Source organism: Orcinus orca, chromosome 14 (assembly GCF_937001465.1).
Source record: "Orcinus orca chromosome 14, mOrcOrc1.1, whole genome shotgun sequence".
In the NCBI taxonomy this organism is placed as follows: Eukaryota; Metazoa; Chordata; class Mammalia; order Artiodactyla; family Delphinidae; genus Orcinus; species Orcinus orca.
The window spans coordinates 67,969,260-67,976,618 of NC_064572.1; the positions used below are offsets into that span (position 1 = coordinate 67,969,260).

The 7,359-nt window shown below is 37.8% G+C and overlaps 1 non-coding gene across 1 annotated transcript; it reads left to right on the top strand.

Annotated features, from left to right (window-relative positions):
- Positions 1-387: 387 nt before the first annotated feature.
- Positions 388-517, top strand: LOC117199942 (small nucleolar RNA SNORA20). The gene has a single exon (XR_004481317.1). It is a non-coding gene; the product is annotated as a small nucleolar RNA SNORA20 (small nucleolar RNA).
- Positions 518-7,359: the final 6,842 nt, after the last annotated feature.

The window sequence follows — 7,359 nt, forward strand, 5'->3', positions numbered from 1 at the left end:
AAATGTCCATTAACAGATGAATGGATAAAGAAGATGTGGTACATATATACAATGGAATACTATTGTATTGTATGCAACTAGAGATTATCATACTAAGTGAAGTAAGTAAGAAAGAGAAAGACAAATGCCATATGATATCACTTATATGTGGAATCTAAAATATGGCACAAATGAACCTATTTACAAAACAGAAACAGACTCTCAGACTTGTGGTGGCCAAGGGGGAGGGGTGGAGGGAGAGGGATGGACTGGGAGTTTGGGGTTGGTAGATGCATACTATTACATTTAGAATGGATAAAAAACAAGGTCCTACTGTATAGCACAGGGAAGTATATCCAATCTCCTGGGATAAACCATAATAGAAAATACTATTTTAAAAAGAATATACTTCCCATTTATTTGCTGCTATAGGCTTTCAATGATATAAGCAGTTATATGCATGGGATAAAATAGTGTTGGGCCATTGTAAATTGAGGTGAAGTAACCAGATCATCTCTTCTCCATGGTCTAGACATTGCTTCCATGTCTAAATGGCCTATGTAAGTAGGCTTTAATAAGGTACTTAGAGTGAATTTCTACATGGACTTATTAACGCATTGATTTAAGAATTTCACTGTTTTTTAAATAGCACTAAGTCTCATAACTCTGCATCAATCATCTTATGTATCTATGTGTAAAACTGAGTCACTTTGCTGTACAGCAGAGATTTGCACACCATTGTAAATCAACTATACTTCAATAAAGAAAAAGAAATGAGTGTAACTTATTAGCAAAAATAATATAGTAATACCTGGAAAATTAGAAGTAAGTAGATTGGTTCAACTTTTTCCTGTAGTCAGTTTCACTGGGAAATTTTTAAAAATGTTTTTGTTTGCTGAATAAAGGCTTATAAAACAACAACAAAAAACACAATTTTATATGGTTGTTTGGATATTAAACCAGACAACGTAGGGGGAGAGTTTTAGCATCCTATAATTGACCTTGTCTTTATTTAATATTTTGACACTTTTTCAAAATGGGATTTTTCTATTAATTTTGATTTTTAAAATACTGCTTTAAAATATTATCTATCTTGGTGGCTGAGTTTTTTGGTATCTCCTTAAATTTCACTTCTGAAGTGAGTTATACACTTGCCTCACCCTAGTCTCAGTCCTGCCTTACCTGACATATTTAGGACACTAAATAAATATTATGCATTATTTTTTTTGGCTGTGGTTACATTATATTACTAGGTTCTCTCTCTCTATTTCTCTATGTTTTGATCCATCTCTCTCTGTTTCTCTTTCCCCTCCTTCATATACACACATGCATACACATACACCCGAAAAGCTACTACTACAGTTGCACAGTTGTTTCTTGAAATAGAGCTTAGTTTCTGGAAAAAAAAAAAAAAAGAACATTCATCATACATAGCCTTTTCATTTTTAATTACTCCCTATCACAACACACAGCACATGTTGGCGTATAAAGGATCCAGTGCTGGAATTGCTGTGTAACGAGGCTTTACCTGTCACTAACATGTGCTGTTGCTATAAGCAACATTTCCATCTAATCTGGTCAGCTATTTCAACAATACTAGGATCGGGCCTCAGGAAACAGGGACAGATTTAGAGCTCTGCATTATCCCCTATAATGCCCAGCATGAGAAAGTAGCCAAGGAAAGCTTTCTCCATCTCTGTTGGCACTCTTGAAGGACACTGACAAGATTACGGGGGATATGCTTTAGGAAAGGAGCTATGAACAACATCCCTCTGCATCGAACAAATGTACTGACAGTTAAGCGAATGGCTGTCTACTTATTATCATGGATTTTTACTAATTTTTCCTACACGTTTTAAAAAATCTTAATAATTAATAGCAATACATTATTTCAGCAGCTATGAGGTTTAACCTTCATTCTCCATGACAATTGCGTGCTAATGTCTTCGACATGTACCATACCTAACTCTTGCCAAGTACAGTCATTACAAAGAAGACAGAGAGGTTGGGAAATGGGAGGAGAAAGCAAGAGGAGAGGGACGGGGAGGAAAAAGAGAGGCATGTGGAGGCAGAAGTAGGTGCTTATAAATAACAGAGCATGTGAAAATCAATTTTGGTCTTACAGAGAACAAATCTAAAATAAATCTGGAAGATTATAGTCAAGATTGTAACAAAAATTAGATGTGAAAGCCACACCAATTCAGGTGATCATCCCTGGATTTTTCATACTTCCAGCCAACAAAAGGTTGTTCACTGATTAATCACACAATCTGAATCCTGCTTGAGATCTGATATTTAAAAAAAAAAAAGTCTGGGAAGAATTAGGATTAAGGCAAACAAAAGACATGTGGAATCACTTTCAGTAAACGACCTTCTGTAGAGCAAGAATCAGGAACTGTGTATATGCTGGCAAAACACCCTAATCATCTTAATCTAGGTACTGTCTTGAGAGTGGAAGGAATTTATGAAGTTCCACACTGGATGCTGTAAAGACATCTCTATTATCAGGTTCTATAGAATTGGAGAGTACCAGTGGGAAGAGGCGGGGAGTCTTTCATGAACAATTAAACATTCAAAGGAAATAAAATGAAGATGAGCTGCCAGCAAACCCAGGACAGTCATATTATGGGAACAATAAAATCAACTTGATATAAAATCCTTAGAACTAGTTGCCAGATAAGCAGGGGGAAGAATTAATGCAATTGTTTCAGTTACTGGCTTTCTCTAGACTTTGCATATGGGCAGTCTCCCTTAGGACCATTCTCTCCTCTTGTTATGCAGTCTATTCAGAATGGAACTCTCTTGTTCAGGGTACTCTGAGTCTCTCTAAAATGAATGAGATTTCAGATTTCACTGCTGAAGGGAATAGTTCCAGTTTCATCCTAAACACTAGGTCGATTTTAACTTACAGGAGGCGGGCCAAAGGGAAATTTGTTGTGGCTAGAGAGCTATGTTTTCATTTTATATTTGCCATCCATAATTTGTATTTATCTTCCCTGACCACAAAGTGACATACTGTCCTCTATTTACAAGCTAATAACAAACCCATTACAGGCATCCTGTGTTCTAGCAGACTGTTAGTATAAAATAATTGTCTATAGCTAGAATAAAATCTTAGATATGCATTTTAACAGAAAATTAATTCTAACAATTTGAGTTTTGGATAGTCTTAACATACACAGCATTTTTAGATTGAATGTTCTAATAAAAGAAACAACTGGCCAAAGTTACGATAGGTTGAGTTTTTTACTATTGGGAGGTATTACATTTTACAGTAAATTAAGCTTTTATATAGTCTACATTCTTGGGATATTTTGTTACTAATGCTTATGAAATTTAGAACTTCTCCAAACTTACCAGTAAATAATCTTGAAGGAAATATTCATGCATACCCCACCTCTTGGTTATTGGTTAACATTTAATAGAAAGAGAACCATTAATGGCTCATTTTTAGGCTTCCAATAAAATGTATCTAATTAGATAGTCACTGGATCTAGTGCCCAGCTATCAGTAAGACAATTAGGAACCACCTCTGCATTTGTCATTTGAGAAAGAATGAACATTACTTTGTATGTTCATTTTTTTTTGTTTGGTTTTGAGTGAACTCAGAGTCCTATTTAGAAATTTAGTGGAAGATGTAAGTTGATTCTTTTTAATATTTACAAAAAAAGCAGTCAGTGCAGCGACAATACAAACTTCAGGATTAGACACAAAATACTGTGGGTCTGATATCAGGAAGTAATTCCCCAGCCATCTGGAGAGCGAATAATTCTGAGACCTGTTGTAAACTGTACTCCACTGCTTGCAGAGACAGACGCTGACTGTACAACAGTTCTTCTTGATCTGGGTTCACAAACATGTTCTTGGGGATCAAAGGCATCGTTTCCCTTTTAAAAGGTATTCAGGGTCCACTGGCATTTGGATAGCACTGTGATGGAATAATTCCAGAAAGACACAAAAATTAAGACCTGTTATTATTTGTTTTCCTGTATTCTCTGAGATCTTCCAATGAAAGGGAAAATGGATAGTTAAAACAATATCCCCATATTCATTCTTGGAACCATTGGCTCAGATCCCAGAGGTTTTTTTTTAAATCAAAAGAGAGAGCCTGTGTTTTGCTGGAATGGGCTCGAGGGTAGGGAGGAAGGCAACATGCAAGTTTAGAGTATTTTCTTACATCTCTCTAAGAGGCTGTGTCTGAGCTGCTCTGCTCCACAGACCCACCCTCATCAAGGTTATACACAGAGAGCAATGCAGTAACACAGGAAGCAATGTTTATCAGAGCTTACTTACATGTGGAACTGTGTGTCATGGCTTAACTAAAAGGAACAAAGTAGCCTGAAACTCTGTAGGACATACTGGAACACTGGGTCTAACGTATCTTAGAAGATGGGGGCTGGGGAGAGAACAAAAAATGAACCAATAGGATTAGACGACAAAGGCCAAGCTAGAAAATGAACCAGGAACCATTTTAAATTTTCTTCCCCCAAATTTCAGGGTCCTTCGTGCTGTCAACCAAGAACTTCAGTCAGATCCTCAGAATGGGAGAAAATATTTGCAAATGTAGCAACTGACAAAGGATTAATCTCCAAAATATACAAGCAGCTCATGCCGCTCAATATCAAATCAACAAACAACCCAATCCAAAAATGGGCAAAAGACCTAAATAGATATTTCTCCAAAGAAGATATACAGATTGGCAACAAACACATGAAAGGATGCTCAACATCACTAATCATTAGAGAAATGCAAATCGAAACTACAATGAGGTACCACCTCACACCAGTCAGAATGGACATCATTAAAAAGTCTACAAATAACAGATGCTGGAGAGGGTGTGGAGAAAAGGGAACCCTCTTGCCCTGTTAGTGGGAATGTAAATTGATACAGCCACTGTGGAGAACAGTATGGAGGTTCCTTAAAAAACTACAAATAGAACTACCATACGACTCAGCAATCCCACTACTGGGCATATACCCTGAGAAAACCATAATTCAAAAACAGTCATGTACCACAATGTCCATTGCAGCACTATTTACAATAGCCAGGACATGGAAGCAACCTAAGTGTCCAGCAACAGATGAATGGATAAAGAAGATGTGGCACATATATACAATGGAATATTACTCGGCCATAAAAAGAAATGAAATTGAGTTATTTGTAGTGAGGTGGATGGACCTCGGGTCTGTCGTACAGGGTGAAGTAAGTCAGAAAGAGAAAAACAAATACCGTATGCTAACACATATACATGCAATCTAAAAAAAAAAAAGGTTCTGAAGGACCAAGGGGCAGGACAGGAATAAAGACGCAGATGTAGAGAATGGACTTGGGGACACAGGGAGGGGGAAGGGTAAGCCGGAATGAAGTGAGAAAGTGGCATTGACATATATACACTACCAAATGTAAAATAGATAGCTAGTGGGAAGCAGCCGCATAGCACAGGGAGATCAGCTCGGTGCTGTGTGTCCACCTAGAGGGGTGGGATAGGGAAGGTGGGAGGGAGACTCAAGAGGGAGGAGATATGGGGATATATGTATATGTATAGCTGATTCACTTTGTTATAAAGCAGAAACTAACACACAATTGTAAAGCAATTATACTCCAATAAAGATGTTAAAAAAATTTTTTTAATTAAAAAAAAAGAACTTCAGGCAATTTGAAAGTGATGGGAAATTAATCTTTCCAAAACACAATTCAGAATACATCACTGCTTTGCTCAGAAACCTTTAATGCTGTACCCTCTGTCATTTGGCTATTAGTCTAAAATATTTACTTGGCCTGGTATTCAAAGCCTTGAACAAACTGTTTCAAACTACATTTCCACTCTTATTTTTCGTCTCTTTACCTACACTATAAGTTTCAGTCTTACTATTCTTTTTGCAGTCTTCAGTTTTTCACTGTTTCTTTATCTATATTGCATTTTTTGCCTATAATATCCAATTCTGCTCATCCTTGTCATATGTCCTAACCAGACCCAGCCTAAATGCCACCTCTTCCACATAACTCCACAAAAATTCCCCCCAGCAGGAAGTGCTTTCTCCTCCTTTGCTGCTTCTCTTTTCTTTATACATTCAAGGAGAGTCCACATGATGAGAAAGAAACACATAGGCTTTAAAGTGAACTGGGGTGGAGCAGACTTCACAAGGTGCTAAGTGTGTAATCTTTGACATTTTCATCTTGCTTCACTTCAGTTTCCTCATCTCTACAATGGGAACAAGGGGAAATTCCAAACATACAAAGTTATTGTGAGGACTGAGGGCAGTAACATGGTAGCGTGACAGCCTAGTGCTTTCCCTGCATTCATCCACTTTTCCCTTCCCATGTAAACCCTCCTTCTGGAAGAGAGCCGATAAAGCCTTTCCCCTGTGGATTCAGCTCCTCTCCATGTTAAATCTCTGTCTCTAGCCCTTGTTCCAAGCCAGGATTCTCCAAAGCCTGGTCCTAAATCAGATCCATGACCCCTCCATTGCCTTCCTCCAAATCTATGTAACATCTTGCATGCCCTGTTTCCCAGGGTTGTGACAAAAATAGAATCACAGATTATTAGTCAACTGACAGATAAGGAAATTGAGGCCCAGAGAGGAAAAGTAACCTGTCGAAGAACATACAGTAGTACAATCGTAAACCACTGAATATTCACTCCTTGAAATCAAAGACCTCGTTTTTCTTATCGAGGACTACATCTTTCAGAGCTGGCACACTGCCTAGTGCATTTCAGGAACTAAATACATGTTTCTAAATAAATGAATGGGGGGAGGAAGGAGTTCAGATGCCTTGGCTTATAATTTGGTATAGTTAATATTGCATTACGCCATTAGACTTCTCAATCGTTTTTCCTGATTGTATTATCTTCTCTGGGCTTCTCTGGAGAGACGAGGGCCGGGGTTGGCACCATTCTTAAGACAGCCTTTCAGTCATGAAGTCTGCTCTCTTGGAGCGCCTCCGCACAATACCAGCGTTCTGACATGCTTACATTTTTATTGGTCATACATCAGTGGGTTTAATTAACTTTTCAAAATGGCATTAAATTCTGCTTCCCCAGGACTGGGTGTAGAGGCTGGTGGTCCACCGCAAAATCAATGTCTGTGTCTGGGTATTTTACAAAACATATAGCCCTTAACTTTGTCTTTCAGTGAGTGATGCAAATGACTTCCTTTAGGTCTTTAATCATCTCAGGCTGATAGCACCTCTAAATCTAGCCATTTCTGAAGCTCTCCTAACTAAAGAAACTGATTAAGCAAAGAATGCTTCCCCACGGGGAAGAGGCAAAATCTTTACATTAAAAAGACAAAACACAGTAGCTGTATATGGATGGCATACCCACTATTTAGTGGAAATTACATACCAAATGTTTTGTTATCAATGTTTCAAATTTGTAAT